Genomic DNA, 20,426 nt, shown 5'->3' with positions numbered 1-20,426 from the left:
GGAAACAACTCAAATACCCAAAAATAGATGACTGGATTAAGAAGATGTGGTACATATACACAATGGAATAGTACTCAGCATTCCAAAAAAAAAAAAAAAAAGATAAACACATGTCATTTGCAGCAACATGGATGGCACTGGAAGGGATCATGCTCAGCGAAATAAGCCAGAAAGAAAAAGAAAAATACCGGATGGTCTCACTCATAGCAGGAATCTAGAAAACTTACATAAGGGACCAGGAAAAAGAATAACTATAAGTAAGAAAATATCAAAATCAACAAACAACTATGAACCAGAGACACTGTACGGGGGGTGGGGGGCAGGGAAATGAGGGTTTGGGGTCAAAATAAGGGGGTTGTAATTATATTGGGAATATAAAAATAAAATTTAAATTAAAAAAATAGATTGAATGTATGAATTAGAAAAGAAGAAAAGATTTAGAGTCAACCACCTAAAGGACTTAAGAAACTTGACATAGAAGATTGAGCTAAATTCAAAAAAAGAAGAAGCACAGCGGGAATTAAAGCAGAAATCAGGAAATTGATAATTGGAAACCAATAGGAAAAAATGAACAAAATGTAAAGTAATTTTTGAAAAGATCAATAAAATGGTTAAGTTCCTACCCAAGTTAAATAAAGTTAAATAAATGATATTAGAATTTTAAGAGGGGTTATTTCTACAGATAGCATGTAAATTAAGACAATAAAGGAAATCTATAACTGACCCTCTGCCCACAAATTTGATAATCAAATGAAATATTCCAATTCCTAGAAAGATACAAGCTCCTAAAACTTAAACAAAAGACAAGCTGAATACCTCTATATCTGTTAAAACAATTGAATAACATATTACATTTCTTTTTTAAGAGATTTATTTTATTTATGTATCCAACAACTAGGATATAGGCCAGTTGTGTGGGTGTTGGGCGAGGGGGTGAGAGGATTCACCAAAGACAGTGTGGGGAGCAGAACAAGCAGATCTACTGAAATACTTTGCTGAGGGAAGCAGCAAGCAAGACAAGACAGGTCTGTTGTGCCATGTAGGTTAGCTTCTTCTCCAGCGGTTGAACTTCTGATGCAGTGGCTACCTATAGCAATAGCTTCATTGTGCTAAGACTTAACTCCTTGTGCTACCAGGGAGGCCTGAAAAAGTTTACATTTCTTGCTAAACAAAAATCATTTGAGTCCATCAATGAATTCTACCAAATAGATAAGGAATAATTATACAAATTCTCTACAATATATTTCAGAAGATAGAAGCAGAGGAACTACTTCCTTAATCTATGAGACCAGCCTTAACCTAATACCAAAACCAGACAAATGTATTTCAAGAAAAGAGAAGACTATATGTCTCATGGAACATAAATGCAAAAATACTCAACAAAACAACACCAAATCAAATCCAAGAAATATTTTAGAAGTACATCACAGCTAAGTGTGATTTATGCCAAATACAAAATGCTGTTCAGATACTTTTAAATCAATTAATGCAACCCATCACAGGCTAAAAAGGAAACTTATGTGATCATACAAATAGATGAAGAGAAAACATTTGACAAAATTCAAAACCCACTTTCCTAAGGAAAGTAGAATAGAGAAAAACTTTCAACTTGATAAAATAAAGAATATCTACAAAAATCCTACAAATAACATCAATGATAAAGAATGTAAAGTGTTCTTAATAAATCAGGTATGTAGAAAGGATGCTCCCTTCAAAACTCCTTTTAATATTGTACTAGAAGTTCTGGCAAATGCAATAAAACAAGAAAAGGAAATAAAATACTGAGATATTGGTAAAAAGAAATTAAACTATTTTTGTACACAGATGACATGATTATTTATATAGAAAATCCAAACAGCAGACGATAGAACTGAGACATTCAAAGGGGAAAGGGAGGTATGGGAGCAAGCACAAAGTGGAGAGGGAGCACAATGGGATATGGTGGTAGGTGATAAGTAGTTTGGTGGCGGGGTTGCTATGGTAACAACACTGGAAGAGGGGGTATCCTTATACTTCTAAAATATACAACAATGTAAACCAATACCACATAAATATAAAATAAATGAATGCATAAGTAAATAAATACATAAATATTTTAAAATATATTTTAGATCAAATAATATGAAAGACAAACCTCTTAGATCTAATAAATGATTATAGAAAAGTTGTAGGATACAAGGAATATATACAAAAATCAATCGATGTGATTCGACTGGTCAACATGGCAGTGGGGAAACACTGCGCGTAAGTCCTCCCATAAAAACAAGTTAATAGGGAGGAACTGGGACACAGAAGATAAACAGGCATCTCCGGCAAACTGCCCAAAGGGGAAAGTTGACATAAAAGAAGACAGAAAAGAGAGGAAAGCTCAGAACCCTGCTACCCTCCCCCACCCACAATGCCAGTACACTCCGACCAACAGAAAGAAAAAAATAAAAAAAAAACAAGAACAAACTACACATCAAGTGGGGCTGTGAGTGGGACTAAGGTGGGCCCAGGGTGGACACAGCACTTCCACACTGTTGAGGCACTCCACACCATCCCCACTCTGTTCCCCGGACCCACAGGGGAAAAAACAGTTCTGAAAGGACACTAGGAAATATCTCTGGTGCCACCTAACTATGAGAACAAAATCACCAACATCCTGATAGTTGGAAACTAGGGATCCCAAAAACAACCTCAGGCTCTGACAAAGGGTGGGCCACGCAAACAGGGGTAAGAAAGGAAATCAGATGGGAAGCAAGTCCACATTCTGAAACTGTGAGCCAGGCGCAGGATCTGGGTTGTGGGATGTGCCATAGGAGTGGGCACTACAAAGGGTGAGAGCAAGGGTTTTGGATCTGAGAGCCCTGAAACTGAGACATAGAGTGCAGAATTCTAGGTGCAGGGTCCATTCAGCTGCGGGCACAGCACAGGATGAACACAGGGCAAACACAGCACCCAGCTTGAATAAGAGCCCCTGTGTTGAGGGGCTCCCTCTCTGCCTCCCCCCTCTGTTTCTCAGAGAACCACTAGGAAAAAACCCAGTTTAGCAAGTGCAGGTCTCTGGCACCACCTCATGACTAGAACTAAATCACCAACTAGCTGGTTCCCTGATGGAACTGAGTAAATACAGAGGGAGGGAACTGTAAGGGAACAGTGCCCAGAAACACAGCATTAACACCCTGGTGGAGTTTTAGTCTACCAATGCTGGTCTTAGTCTGGTAAACAGTGTCTGACACCCCTAAAGTAGAACTCCAAAGAGATGTCCGCCAATACCAGTAGCACAACATCCTAATGCATAGAACTAATTAGAAAGCAAACAACAGGGAGAAAAAAAAATATAAATAACCAAGCAAGCCCACAGGAAAAGGACATACCACAAAAAGAAATACAGTCACCAGAGCTCAACAATGACATGGAAGAACTTCTCAGCCTATCAGATAGACAACTAATGATCATCATGATTAAAAGCAGAAAGAAAATGAAAAGAAAAAAAAATGATTTGAGACAAATAATAACTGAACTGAAGAACGAAATTCAGAACTTAAGAAAGGAAAGAAAAGAAACACAGAAGATTAAAAGATTACTAGAGGAGATAAAGAACCCTGGGAAAAGCAATGAGAACAGAATTGATGAAATGGAAGGACGGATCAGTACTATCGAAGATACAGAAATAAAAAGAGCTAAAACAGAAAAGGAGAGAGAACTGCAAATGAAGAAGTATGAAGATAATCTTAGATAATTATCAGACTCCATGAAGAGAAGAAATGTAAGCGTTATAGGCATTCCAGAAGGTGAAGAGAGAGACAAAGGAACTGAGAAATTATTCAAGGAGATAATTTAAGAAAACTTTCCAAGCATGAAAAAGGAGATGAATATAGACATACAAGAAGTGAGAAGAACTCCCATTTACCACAATGAAAAGAAAACTACAGCAAGATACATAATAGTAAAGCTTGCAAGAATCCAAGACAAGGAAAAAATAATGAAACTGGCAAGGGAGAAGAAACAGAAAACATAATAAGGGGAAAACAATCAGGTTAACTTCAGACTTCTCCAAAGAAAAATTACAGTCAAGAAGAGAATGGAGTAACATATTCAGCAAATTTCAGCAAACACAGCAAATGCCAACCAAGAATACCCTGCAAAACTCTCCATCCTCTACGAAGAAAAAATGTGGACCTTCTCAGACAATCAGAAACTCCAGAATTTCATTACAACTAAACCCCCACTCCAAAAAATTTCACAAGAAGTCCTAAAGCCAAAACCAAAAGAGGAATAAAATCACAAAAAAGACAAACAAATGACAAATACAGATGTCAGCACATCAATATTAACTCTAAATGTAAATGGATTAAACTCAACAATAAAAAGAAACAGAGTAGCAGGCTGGGTTAAAAAAACAAAATCCATCCTTTTTCTGTCTCCAAGAAACACATTTAAACACAAAAGATAAAAACAGACTGAAAGTAAAACGTTGGAAAACAATCGTGCAAGCAAATGGACCAAAAAAGCAGCAGGAACAGCCATATTATATCAGATGATAAAGACTTTAAATTAAAAAAAGATAAAAAGAGACATAGACTGACACTACATTATGGTCAAGGCAAAAACACTTCAGGAAGATATAACACTCATCAACATATACTCACCAAATGCAGGGGCACCGAAATATATTAGATAATTATTATAAGCTCTGAAAACAAACATTAAAGAAAATGCATATATAGTGGGAGACTTCAACACCCCACTCTCACAAATGGACAGATCGAGACAAAAAGTAAACAAAGACAGGCCTCCCCTGGTGGTGCAGGTGGTTGAGCACTGCTGTGAGGCTGTCCACAGCCTCTGCAGCACCAGGTAGATCCTGGCCAGCCAGTGAGGGTCCCACATGGCGCGGCAGACCTCTCCTGTCTTGCCCACTGCTCTCCTCAGCAGTGTATTTTGTCATTTGCCTGTTCTGTTCCCCACTCTGTCTCTGGTGAATCCTGTCACCCTACAATGCATCTGGCCTGTGCCCTGGTTCTTAGAACCCTGAACAAAGACATAGAACTCATGGACTTAACAGACATCTATAGGACACTGCACCCCAAAAAATCTGAGTACACATTTTTCTCAAGTGTGCATGGATCATTCTACAGAATCGATCAATACTGGGCCACAAGACAAACATCAATAGATACATGAAGATCAGAATCATTCCAACTATCTTCTCTGATCATAAAGGCATCAAGCTAGAAATAAACCATGAAAAGAAAACAAGAACCCTCCCACTTCATGGAGATTGAAATCCACATTACTGGAAGACCACTGGACTAATGAGGAGATTAAAGAAGAAATTAAAAAAAAACTGAGTTGAAGGACAAGGAGGACACCACTTTCCAGAATGTATGGGATGCAACAAAAGCAGTAATAAGAGGAAAATATATAGCAATACAGGCTCACATCAACAAACAAGAAAGAACTCAAAGAAACAACCTAATACACATCTCAAAGAGTTAGAAAAAGAACAACAAAAAATCCTAAAGCCAGTAGAAGAAAGGAAATAATAAAAATCAAAGCAGAAATAACCAAAATGGAAATTAAAAAAAAAAATCAATGAAACCAAAAGTTGGCTTGTTGAAAAAATACACAAAATAGACCAACCTCTAGCCAGTCTCACAAAGAAAAAACTGGAGAAAACACATATTAATAGGATTATAAATGAAAGAGGAGAAATCACAACAGACTCAGTAGAAATCAAAAGAATAATCAGAGATTACTACGAACACTTATATGCAAACAAACTCATCAACCTAGAAGAGATGGACAGATTCCTAGAATGATACAATCATCCAAAACTGAACAAGGAAGACCTAGAACAACTAAACAGACCAATTACAAGCAGCAAAATTGAGGCAGAATCAAAGCATTCCCCAAAAACAAAAGCCCAGGCCCAGACAGCTTCACAAATGAATTCTACCAAATGTTCAACAGTGAATTAGTGCCTATCCTACACAAATTCTTTAAAAAATATGAAAAAGAAGTGACACTACCAAATATGTACTACGAAGCCAACATTACACTAATACCAAAATCAAAGACAGCATGAAAAAACAAAATTACAGGCCAATCTCCCTAATGAACATTGATGCAAAAATCCTCAATAAAATCCTTGCCAACAGAATCCAACAATGCATTAAAGGGATAGTACACCATGATCAAGAGGGATTCATCCCAGGGGCATAAGGATGGTTCAACATAGGAAAATCGATCAGTGTAATCCAACACATCAACAAAAAGAAAAATAAAAAACATATGATCATATCAATAGATGCTGAGAAAGCATTTGACAAAGTCCAACAACCATTTGTAATGAAAGCCCTTGAAATTCTTGGGCTAGAAGGAACATAACTTAACATTATAAAAGCCATACACGACAAACCCACTGCCAATATTATTCTCAATGGTGAAAAGTTGAAGGCCTTTCCTTTAAGATCAGGAACAAGACAAGAATGTTTTCTCTCACCACTGCTCTTCAATATAATACTGGAAGTCCTAGCCAGGGCAAAAAGACAATAAGGAATCCAAATAGGGAAAGAAGTAAAACCATCACTATTTGCAGATGATATGATAATATACATAGATATCCCTAAAAACTCCACACACACACACACACACACACACACACACACACAAAAAAAAAAAAACTATTCAAAATAATCAACCAGTTCAGTGAAGTAGCAGGATACAAAATCAACACACAAAAATAAGTAGCCTTCCTATACACAATCAATCAATCTGAAGAAGAAGAAATCAAGAAAACCATCCCTTTTATAATTGAAACCAAAAAAATCAAATACTTGGGAATAAACCTAACAAAAGAGGTGAAAGACCTATACAAAGAAAATTTTAAAACACTGTTAAAAGAATTTGAAGAAGACACAAAGAAATGGAAACACATCCTCTGCTCATGGATTGGAAGAATTAACGTTATTAAAATGGCCATCCTCCCAAAAGCAATATAAAGATTCAATGCTATTCCAATAAAAATCTCAGTGACATTCTTCAAATAAATAGAACAAATAGTGATGAAATTCATATGGAACCACAAAAAAACCATGAATAGCCAAAGCCCTACTGATGGAAACAAAGGAGAATGGAGCTATCACACTTCCAAACTTCAAACTATACTACAAAGCCATAATAATTAAAACAGTTTGATATTGCAACAAAAACAGACACACAGACCAATGGAACCGAATAGATAGCCCAGAAATAAAGCCACACTTATATGAACAACTAATCTTTGACAAAGGAGCAAAGAATATGCAATGGAACACAGATAGTTGGTTCAATAAATGGTGCTGGGAAAACTGGACCTCCACTTGCAAAAAAATGAAACTAGACCACGACCTCTCACCGTGCACAAAAATCAACTCAAAATGGATAAAAGAACTGGACATAAAACCTGAAACCATAAAATATATAGAAGAAAATATAGGTAAAACACCACAAGATATACATCTCAGAAACATCTGTAAAGACTCATCACCCAAAGCGGTGATAGTGAAGGCAAAGATAAACACCTGGGATTACATCTAACTGAAAAGCTTCTGTACAGCCAAAGAGACATTAACCAAAACAGAGAGACACCCCACTGATTGGAAAAAAATCTTTGCACTCCATTCAACTGACAAGGGACTGATCACAAAGATTTACAAAGAACTCACATGGTTCAACAAAAACAAAATAAACAATCCAGTTAGGCAATGGGCAGAAGAACTTAAAAGACATTTCACCAAAGGGGAAATGCAAATGGCCAACAGGCATATGAAAAATGTTCAACATCCCTTATCATCAGGCAAATGCAAACCAAAACCACACTGAGATACCACATTACACCAGTATGAATGGCACATAACAAAAAAAAAAAAGCAAGCGGCAAAAATGTTGGCGAGGATGTGGTGAAAAAGGTACACTCCTCCATTGCTGGTGGGAGTGCAAACTGGTCCAACCACTATGGAAAGCTGTCTGAAGATTCCTCAGTATACTAAAAATGGAGCTACCATATGACCTGGCAATTCCACTACTAGGGATCTACCGAAAGGACACACAAGCATTGATTCAAAAGAACACCTGGAGGGGGCGGAGCAACATGGCAGCGAGGAGACGCTGCGAGTAAGATCTCCCATTAAAAAAAGTTAATAGGGAGGAAAAGCGGCAGGTCCCAGTGAGAACTGGGACACGGAAGATAAACGGACGACTCCAGCAAACTGCCCAAAGAAGAAAGTGGCCATAAAAGAGGACGAGAAGGGAGGGAAGCGCAGAACCCTGCTCCCCTCCCCCGCCCACAGAGGCGGCACTCTCCGACCGGCAGAGAGGAGGAAAACAACAAACCAAAACGCCCAACAAGAAAAACGGACGCAGCAAGTGGGACTGTGAGTGGAAAGGAACTATTTCAACCACCACACCCCGTGAACAGGAGCTGAGGCGAACCCTGCAGGATCCGCCACGGAGGTGAGCTCCAGGAGCCATTAAAGAGCCCCGCCCCCCAGGAGGAGACCAGCACCAGCACACAGCCCCAGCTGCCCGGTAAGCTTGCGCGGAAAGCTGCGCGCTGAAAAAGCAGGCGCGGATCCGGATCGGATCGCAGCTGCCCAGGTCCCCGCGCCTGCGACCTAGGCTTGCGGGGAGACGCGCGGAGGCCCTCCCTGAGTGAGCAGGAACAAGGCGCCCAGGCAGGGGAGCGGGATTCAAAAGGCGCCATTCCCGTGCCACTGATCTGGGCTACAGCCCGCATCCTGGAACTGAGGGCTTTGGAACTGAGACCCGGGGCACGAAATTAGGGGCGTGGGTTCCCCACGACGGTGGGGCACAAGGCAGACACAGCACCCCAAAGCCGTTGAGGTGTACCCTACCATCCCCGCTCTGCTCCCTGTCCCACGGGGTGGAAAATCAGGGCTCTAGGAGAGATCTCTGGCGCCACCTAGCGACTTGACCCCAGCACAGGCTCCTGAAGGAGCTAGTGGCCAGCTGGGGAGTTAGCCCACACCGGGCCCCTTCCGAACAAGTAGTCTGAGCCCACAGGGAGAGCGAGCACCCACAGCCAGGGCAGACCAGGCGCGCAGAAGAGTGTGCCTGAGACCAGAAGCGCAGGGAGTGTGTCCCACATCACCATTTTAGAACAGGGACATTTCTTCAGTAAAGACTACCTGCAGAAGGCTTCCTCAGGAGCCAGAGGTGAGCGGGGGAAGTTCGCCCACGCCAGACCCCTTCTGGCCTGCAGTCCAAGCCCAGAGGGGAGCAGGAACCCACCGCCGGGGCAGACCAGGCGCACAAGGGATTGTGTCCCCACATCGGCATTTTAGAACAGGGACCTTTCTCCAGTAAAGGCTGCTTGAAACTGACAGATGACTCCTGGAAGAACCAGAGGGGAACAGAGAAGCCCACCCAAGATGCCGGCCAGTCCCAACAACACAGTGTCCCAATGCATACGGCAAATTAGAAAACAGACAGTAGGAAGGAGAAGAACCACACGCAACCTAGCAACTCTCCAGAGAAAAAGCACACCACAAAAAGAAAGCCAGCCCCCAGATTGCAACGACAATAACTTGGAAGAATTTCTGAGCCTTCCAGAAAGAGAATTTAAAATTGCCGTGATTAAAAAACTGACAGAAGTCATAAAGGAAAACAATGATAAGGGAAAAATAATCAACGATCAGAAGAATGCAATTGAGTCCCTAGAGAGGGAAAACAATGGTCAGAAGAAAGAAATTGAGTCCCTAAAGAGGGAAGTAAAAGAAATGCAGGAGATCAAAGAATTAATGGAAGAACTAAAGAATTCTCGGAAAAGCAATGAAAGGAGAATAGATGAAATGGAAGAACGGATAAGTAATCTTGAAGACACAGAAATAAAAAGAACCAAAACAGAAAAGGAAAGAGAAGTACGAAGGAAAAAGAACGAAGAAAGACTTCGGGAACTATCTGACTCCATGAGGAAAGGAAATATAAGAGTTATAGGAATACCAGAAGGAGAGGAGAGAGATGTAGGAACAGAGAAAATATTCAAAGAGATAATTGAAGAGAACTTCCCAAATGTGAAGAAGGAGCTGAAAATTGATATACAAGAAGCAAGAAGAACACCAAACTTCCACGACGAAAGGAAAAATACAGCAAGACACATAATAGTAAAGCTCCCAAGAATCCAGGACAAGGAAAAAATAATGAAGCTGGCAAGAGGGAAGAAACAGATAACATTCAAAGGAAAACCAATCAGGCTGACATCAGACTTCTCCGAAGAAACACTACGGGCAAGGAGAGAGTGGAGGGACATAGTCAACAGACTCCAAGAAAACAGATGCCAACCAAGAATACTCTATCCCGCAAAGCTCTCCTTCCTCTTTGAAGAAAGAATATGGACCTTCCCAGACAAACAGAAACTCCAGAATTTCATTGCAACTAAACCCCCACTCCAAAAAATACTACAAGGAGTCCTAAAGCCAGAACCTCAGAGGGACGAATAACAATGAAAGAAGGACAAAAAAAAAAAAAGTTATTAAAAGAATAAATAAATAAAATCAAAGGAAAGACAAACACAATGGCAAATACAGATGTTAACATATCAATATTAACTCTAAATGTAAATGGACTAAACTCTTCAATAAAAAGACACAGAGTTGCAGTCTGGATTAAAAAACAAAACCCAACCTTTTGCTGTCTCCAGGAAACACATTTAGCTACAAAAGATAAAAATAGGCTCAAAGTTAAAGGATGGAAAACAATCCTACAAGCAAATGGACCAAAAAAGAAAGCAGGAACAGCTATACTTATATCAGATAAAACAGATTTCAAACTCAAAAAGATAAAAAGAGACCCCAATGGTCACTACATTATGATCAAGGGGACAATACTTCAAGAAGAAATAACACTCATTAACATATACTCACCAAACGAAGGAGCACCAAAATATATCAGACAACTGTTGTCCTCTCTGAAAACAGACATCAGAGAAAACACATACGTAGTGGGAGACTTCAACACACCACTATCAACAATGGATAGATCAACAAGACAAAAAATAAGTAAAGAAACCAAAGCTCTAAATAAAGACCTAGAGCAATTGGGCTTAACAGACATCTATAGAACACTAAACCCCAAAAAAACGGAGTACACATTTTTCTCAAGCGCACACGGATCATTCTCCAGGATCGATCACATACTGGGGCACAAGACAAACATCAACAGATACACCAAGATTGAAATCATATCAACCATCTTTTCTGACCATGAAGGCATCAAACTAGAAATAAACCATAAAAAGAAGGCAAGGAACTTTCCTACCTCATGGAGATTAAAAAACACACTACTGGAAGACCATTGGACTAATGAGGAGATCAAAGAAGAAATTAAAAAATTTTTTGAATTGAACGACAAGGAGGACACCAATATCCTAAATGTATGGGATGCAGCAAAAGCAGTAATAAGAGGAAAATATATAGCAATAGAAACTCACATCAAGAAACAAGAAAGAACGCAAAGAAACAACCTAATCTCGAAGCTCAAAGATCTAGAAAAAGAACAACAAAAAAACCCCAAAACCAGTAGAAGAAAAGAAATAATAAAAACCAAAGCAGAAATAAATGAAATTGAAACTAAAAAAACAATCCAAAAGATCAATGAAACCAAGAGCTGGTTCTTTGAAAAAATCAATAAAATAGACAAACCCCTAGCCAGGCTCACAAAGGAAAAAAGGGAGAAAGCACAAATAAACAGGATCATCAATGAAAGAGGAGAAATCACAACGGACACAGCAGAAATCAAAAGAATAATCAGTAACTACTATGAACAGTTATATGGAAACAAGTTTAAAAATCTAGAGGAGATGGACAAATTCCTACAACTCTACAATCACCCAAAGCTAGATAAAGAAGAAATAGAACACCTAAACAGACCAATTACAATTAGCGAAATTGAAATGGTAATCAAAAACCTCCCCAAAAACAAAAGCCCAGGACCTGATGGATTTACAAATGAATTCTACCAAACATTCAGAGACGAATTAGTGCCTATCCTTCACAAACTCTTCCAAAAAATTGAGAAGGAAGGGACAATACCAAACACGTTCTATGAAGCCAACATTACACTAATACCAAAACCGAACAAGGACAACACAAAAAAGGAAAACTACAGGCCAATCTCCCTAATGAACACTGATGCAAAAATCCTCAATAAAATTTTAGCTATCAGAATCCAACAATGTATCCATAAGATAATTCACCACGACCAAGTTGGATTCATTCCAGGGGCACAAGGATGGTTTAACATCCGAAAATCAATCAACGTTATCCAACACATCAACAAAAAGAAATATAAAAACCATATGATAATATCAATAGATGCTGAGAAAGCTTTCGACAAAGTGCAACACCCATTCATGATAAAAGCCCTTGAAATTCTTGGGATACAGGAACATACCTCAACATCATAAAGGCCCTCTATGACAAGCCAACAGCCAGTATCATTCTCAATGGTGAAAAGCTGAAAGCAATTCCATTAAGATCTGGAACAAGACAAGGATGTCCACTCTCACCATTGCTTTTCAATATAATACTGGAAGTCCTAGCCAGGGCAATAAGACAAGAGAAAGACATCCAAGGAATCCAAATAGGAAAAGAAGAAGTCAAACTATCACTATTTGCAGACGATATGATATTATACATAGAGAACCCCAAAAACTCCACAGAAAAGCTAATTCAACTCATCGATCAGTTCAGTAAAGTGGCAGGATACAAAATCAACACACAAAAGTCAGTAGCCTTCCTATACACAAACAATAAATCTGAAGAAGAAGAAATCAAAAAGACCATCCCTTTTGTTATTGAAACAAAAAAAATCAAATATTTGGGAATAAATCTAACAAAAGAGGTAAAGGACCTATACAAAGAAAACTATAAAACACTGTTAAAAGAAATAGAAGAAGACACAAAGAAATGGAGAGACATCCCCTGCTCATGGATTGGAAGAATAAACATTATTAAAATGGCCATCCTTCCAAAAGCAATATACAGATTCAATGCTATTCCAATCAAAATTTCAATGTCATTCTTCAAAGAAATAGAACAATTATTGATGAAATTCATATGGAATCACAAAAAACCCCGAATAGCCAAAGCTCTCCTGAAAAAAAAAGAAGGGAATGGAGGCATCACACTCCCAGACTTCAAACTATACTACAAAGCCATAATCATCAAAACTGCATGGTATTGGAACAAGAACAGACATACAGACCAATGGAATTGAATAGAAAATCCAGAAATAAACCCACAGATTTATGGTCAACTAATCTTTGACAAAGGAGCAAAGAATATGCATTGGAGCAAAGAAAGTTTGTTCAATAAATGGTGCTGGGAAAACTGGGTCGCTACATGCAAAAGAATGAAGCTTGACCACCACCTCACACCATACACAAAAATCAACTCAAAATGGATTAAAGAACTAGACATAAGACCTGAAACCATAAAATATATAGAAGGAAATATAGGCGAAACACTACGTGATTTGCACATCAAAGACATCTTTACAGACACATCACCCAAAGCAGTGATAGTGAAGGCAAAGATAAACAGCTGGGACTACATCAAATTAAAGAGCTTTTGCACAGCAAAAGAGACAATAACAAAAACAAAGAGAAACCCCACCAACTGGGAGAACATTTTTGCACCCAACACTAATGATAAAGGACTGATCACAAAAATCTGCAAAGAGCTGATGAGACTCAACAACAACAAAGAAAATAATCCAGTCAAAAAATGGGCAGAAGAGCTTAAAAGAAACTTCTCTGAAGAGGAAATGCAAATGGCCAACAGGCATATGAAAAAATGTTCAACATCACTTGTCATCAGGGAAATGCAAATCAAAACTACCATGAGATACCATCTTACACCAGTGAGAATGGCACATGTTAAAAAAACTAGCAACAACAAATGTTGGCGAGGGTGTGGAGAAAAAGGAACTCTTCTGCACTGTTGGTGGGAGTGCAAACTGGTCCAACCACTGTGGAAAGCTGTGTGGAGATTTCTGGACCTACTAAACATAGAGCTTCCATATGATCCAGCAATTCCACTCCTAGGTATTTACCCAAAGGACACAGAAACATCAATTCCAAAGAACACCTGCACCCCTATGTTTATAGCAGCACTGTTTACAATAGCTAAGCTTTGGAAACAACCCAAATGCCCAAAAATAGATGACTGGATCAAGAAGATGTGGTACATATATACCATGGAATATTACTCAGCATTCAAAAAAGATAAACACATGCAATTTGCTGCAACATGGATGGCGCTGGAAGGGATCATGCTCAGCGAAATAAGCCAAAAAGAAAAAGAAAAATACCGGATGGTCTCACTCATAGCAGGAATCTAGAAAACTTAAATAAGGGACCAGGAAAATGAATAACTATAAGAAAGTGAAAATCAAAATCAACAAAAAACTATGAACCAGAGACACTTTTAGGGGGGCGGGGGCGGGAGGGGAGGGATTGGGGTCAGAATGGGGGGCTGCAATTGTATGGGGAATATAACAATAAAATTTATAAAAAAAAAAAAAAAGAGGGTTGTGGGGGTAAATCAATTGCCCCCAAAATAAAAAAAAAAAAACAAAAGAACACCTGCACACCTATGTTTATTGCAGCACTATTTACAATTGGTCAAGCCTGGAAACAACCCAAATGCCCCAAAATAGATTACTGGATCAAGAAGATGTGTTACACATACACAATGGAATATTATTCAGCAGTCAAAAAAGATAAACTCATGCCATTTGCAGCAACGTGGATAGATTTAGAAGGAATTATGCTCAGTGAAATAAGCCAGAAGGAAAAGAAAAATATCAGATTGTTTCAGTTATAAAAGGAATATAGGGGAACCAAATAAGACATCCGTGTAAAAAAATAATTACAGTACAAAACACCACAAAGCAAAAACAGACAATTATAAATCAGAGACATACTGCAGGGGAGGAGGGGGGAGAGGGTTGAGAGGGAGGGAAGGAGGGAAGGAGGAGCCTAGGGGACTGTGATGATGGTGTGGGGTGCCTTGGGGAAGGAAATTCTATGGGGACTCAATCTGAGGGGGTGGGGAGAAGCAAATATTGTTTAAAATTAAAAAAAAAATTGAAAAATAATTTAAAAATTCATTTGATGTTCTATCTACCAACAATTAACAAATAGAATATAACATTAAAATCACAGTATCATTACATAAGTATACACAACCAAATAAAATATTTAGATAAAAAATATAACAAAATACGTACAGTCGCTATATGAGGAAAATGACAAAATCCTGATGAATTTTATCCCAGAATAAATAAATAAATGGATAGATATTACACACTTATGAGCAAGAATATTTAATATAATCCAATTCCATCCCAACTGAAATTCCAGGAAGTTACTTTGGATAGTGACAAGCTGATTGTTAAGTTCATACAGAGAGGCAAAAAACCTCAGAATAACCAACACAATATGGAACAAAACAACAATGTTGGAGGACTAACTCACATGACAACTTACCATAAATCTACAGTTATCCAGACAAGGTGTTATTTGTGAAAGACATGTAATAAAACAGATAATCAAGTAATAAATCCATATAAATAGAGTAAATTGATCTTTGATACAGGGGAAAAAAAGCTAACAAATGGGAGTAAATATAATATTTTCAAAAAGGAGTGCTGGAACAACAGGACATCTGTATGCAAAAAAAAAAAAAAAAAGAGCCTCCCTAGTGGCACAGTTACAGGGGTTAAAGACAGTGCTATAAAGCTGTCGCCAGCCACTACAGCATGAGTTCAATACCCAAGGCCAGGAGAAACCCATATGGTGCAGCAGACTTCTCCTGCCTTGCCTGCTGGTCCCCTCAGATACAAAATTGTATTTCACTCTGCCTATTCTCCTCCCCACTCACTCTTGTGAATCCTGTCAGCCCGCACCCCACCCCCGCACCACTGGCTTACACCCCAGTTCTTGTATGCATAAATAAATCTTTAAAAAAAGAAGAAAAATCTAGACTCAGATTGTGTACCCTTCATAAAAATTAACTCGTAGACATAAACGTTCACTCCAAAACTATAAGAAACCTACAAGATAGCATAGGACTAAACCTAAAATAACTTAGGTATAGATGACTTTTTAGCTATAACACCAAAGGTACAATCCATGAAAAAAAAATCATTGATAAGCTGAACTTCATTAATATTGAATCTTCTGCTTTGTAAAAGACAATGCCTTAAGAATAGAAAGACTAGGGCCTCCCTGGTGGCACAAGGGGTTAAGCACAGCACTATGAAGCTGTCCACAGCCTCTGAAACAAGAATTCAAGCCCCGGCCAGGGAGCTACCCAAATGGTGTAGCAGACCTGTCCTGTCTCACCCACTGCTCCCTTCAGCAGTGTGTTTCAGTCAGCCTGCCTGTTCTGTTCCCCACTCTGTCTCTAGTGAACCCTCTTACCCTCCGCACCTCTGGCCTGTACCCTAGTTCTTGTATGCATAAAAAAATAAGAATATAAAGACTAGAAGAAAATATTTTGAAAGTCATATCTGACAAAGCATTGTCATCAGAATTGTACAAAAACTCTTAAAATTAAACAAAGCCAATGAAAAATGGACCAAAGACACTGTTCAAAGAAAGACATCTTATCAAAAAAAAAGTATACATGTAGCAAATAAGCCATTCATCTGAAAAAAAAAAGGGGGTAGGGGAATACATATTAAACAAAGAGATACAACTACATATCTATTGGAATGGTCACAACTGGAACAGACAACACCAAATGCTATAGAGAATATGGAGCAATATGAACTCTCCTTAATTGTTGGTGGAGATACAAAATCGCACAGTTTGGCAAAAACTAAATATGCTCTTTCCATATAATTCATTAATTTTGCAACTTGGAATTTATCTGAAAGAATTAAAAATACATGTTCACACAAAGATATGCACAAGGAACTTTATTCATAATTGCCACAATTTGGGTTCAATTAAGAAGTCTGTCACTAAAAGAAAAGATAAACTCTGGAGGATTCAGACAGCTGAACATTATTCATCTCCAAAACAGAAGAGAGGTATTATGCCATGAAAAAATACAACAGAAATTTAAGTGTATATTATTAAGTGAAAGAAGTTTATTTAAAATGACTACAAAAGGGCTTCCTTGGTGGTACAAAGGGTTAAGTCTCAACATTATCAAGTCACTCAGCATGAGTTGGATCCCAGCCAGGGAACTAACCCACATGGCAGGGCAAACCTTTCCTAACTGTCATGCTGCTCCCCTCAGCAGAATATTTCAGTAGATCTGCCAGCTCTGCTTCCCATTCTGTCTCTAGTGAATCCTCTCACATCCACCTCCATACAACTGACCTACACCCCAGTCCTTGTATACATAAATAAAATAAATAAATTAATTAATCTTAAAAAAATAAATAAAATAAAATGACTAAATACTGTTTTAACCATATTGTTTGCAATAACTAGGACATGGTAACATTCTAAAGGCCATGAAGGAGTGATTGGACCAATAAAATGTGGTACATATACATCATGGAGTATTATATAGCCATAAGAAAGTATAAAATCTTCCATTTTTTATCAAAATGAAGGGAATTTCAGAGAATTTTATGCAGCAAAGCCACAATAATGCAAACAAATACTGAACATTTACATACATTTACATAGCAGACAATTCAATACCATAAATCATCTTTAAAACCTACTGGAAACAATACATATTCTGAGGGCTCTGAGGTTAATTGGGGGAAGGAAAGGACAAAGAACCATAGGGATGGTGGAGAAGGAAATGAAAAAATTCAAAATAATAAAATGGCTACACACTGTATGATTCCAACTATATGATATTCTGGAAAAGGCAAGACTATAGAGACAGTAAAAAGATCTATGGTTGTTCTTCACTGCCTTTAAAATCCTCTGTGCTCTGCCTACTCATCCCTTTCCTAATCCCTGGCAACCACTGATGGGTTAAAGAAGAAATGAATAGGCTGAATACAGAAGATTTTAAAGGCAGCAAAACTATTCTGTATGATCGTGTTATGATGAATGCATGTCATTAAACATTTACCCTAACAAAGAACATGTAACACCAAGAGTGAGTCCTAAAATAAACTATGAACTTTGGGTGACGATGATGTGTCAGTATAGATTTAGTAATTATTGTACATGTCCTGCAATATTTTTTTCTTCCACAGTGTGGAAGCCTTAAGATTTGAACTTTTTGCTAAGATGGTGATCAAGGATAAGGAAAGCATGTAAGGAGAACAAGTATACCATCATAGGTGATTACGAGATATTAGACACCTAAAAGAGTGGGGCATATTACATATTTTGGAAGGTGGGTGGTTACTGCAGGGCTATGGATCTGTTTAGGTTTTATATATGTTGAATTTGAATTTCATTTCTTTTTTTAAAGATTTTTTTTATTTATGCATACATGAACTCAGGTGTAGGCCAGAGATGCGGGGGTTGAGAGGATTCACTAGAGTGTGGAGAACAGGTAGATCTACTGAAATACACTGCTGAGGGGAGCAGTGGGCAAGACAGGAGATGTCTGTTGTACCATGTGGGTTAGTTCCCTGTCCAGGTATTGAACTCATGTGACAGTGGCTGTAGATAGCTTGATAGCACTGAGATTTTAACTCCTGGTCCACCAGGGTGGCCCCTGAATTTGAATTCCTAATAAGAATTTCAACAAGAATAGATGGTAAGCAAAGGGGAAGAAATACAGGAATAGAAAAATTCAAGAATGACTCGAGTCATCAACACAGAAAATATTTTAGATCACATGACTTGGATACAATAAAAATGGTGTGAACAGAGTATAGGATGAAATATACAATTTCAATGAGTGCCTAAAATTAGGAAGTAGAAATAAGATGCAGTCAAATACTATTTATCACTCATCAACACATCTAGTTTACCAAGATGGCCAAATAACACTGTTAGTATTTGATAATTTATAATACCACTATTTATTATCTCATTTCCCTTGGCAAATAAAAAAAAATAACCATTTTGCAAATACCATCAGCAGTATGGCTCAGTTTCTATCCATGGATAAGACATTTAAACATTCTCATAAAGAAATATGTTAAGTGTTCAGAAATGCAAAGATTAATAGGACACAATCCTTGTCCTCAAGTGACTTATCATGAAGAGTGATTAAACATTGCTACATTTATGAAGCACAATACTCATTCAAATCAAAATAACTAGAACCTAACTCATTTTATCAAGAACTTGCCCTTGAATAGTACATTTTAACATTTTAAGTACAAATTTTTGCATTTATCACCTCATTTGATCTTTATAACAACCCTGTTAGAAAAGACAGGCAGGTGTATTTCCCTATCTGACAGCTTCTTCTGGCCGATCCAGCCTCATCTGTCACTTCTAACAAGATCTTGTCAGCAGGGGCAGAGTGTTAGTTCTCAGAAATCTAGTTCCTTGGTTCCCCTTCTTCTTAGGGAATATTGAAATCTTGTGAATTTCTTAGAAAGTTTTCCCTATCATTAAAGGTCAAGTCTTTACCCTAAAATTTGGTCAAGAGGGATGGAACCATTTTCTTTTGCAGATTATGTTTTTAATTTTGTTGACTCAGGATTATGTAACAGAGTAATATTTAAATATATATTGTCTTGACATAAAGTTAGTGATTTATCATATTATATGTAGAACTACAAAATAATAATAAGAAATAAACAAAAATTGATCATAATTACATTTTAGAGGCTATGATCATTAAGATTCTGGTGTTCTATCTATATGTAGAGCTAAGTCTCTACAGATAGATTAAATCTATCTGTCTATAGTGATGCCATAATTTAATTCAAATTGTCATCCTTCTTTTACCAGTTAACACTATTTTATCACTTACAAATATTTTTCCTTGTGACAATACTTCACTTTATTCTTATAGGTGGATTATTCTTAAGGTTTTATCTGGGAAAAGTTGAACATAATATTTATCCATGAGTCTTATTTCTATAATATGCTAAGAAAAAAATACCTTTAAGTAAAAATAGCTGGAAAAAGCATTGGAGAGAAAATCCATGACACAATGTAATCCCATTAACTCTGGACTTAACCTGCTCACGTTTTTATTAATGACTCATATAAATGTATCTGCGGGGTATGCTGATGCATTGTACAGATGGTTCAAAACTGGGGGAAATAATAAACATGCTGGATGATGAAATCATAATCCAAAAATTTCAAGCAGGTTGAAATGATAAACTGAATGAAAGAAGAGTACACCTTTAAAAGCATAACTATAATTTCCATGTTTGAGGTAGAAGCAAAAAAATAAATAAATCAGTAGTCTATGATATGGATTATGGTTTAACCAAAAGTCCATGCAAAGTAAAAATAAACATGAGGCAATGCTTTAAAA

This window comes from Talpa europaea (genome assembly GCF_964194135.1).
Source record: "Talpa europaea genome assembly, chromosome: 4".
Lineage (NCBI taxonomy): Eukaryota > Metazoa > Chordata > Mammalia > Eulipotyphla > Talpidae > Talpa > Talpa europaea.
This window is presented reverse-complemented; position numbering follows the sequence as displayed.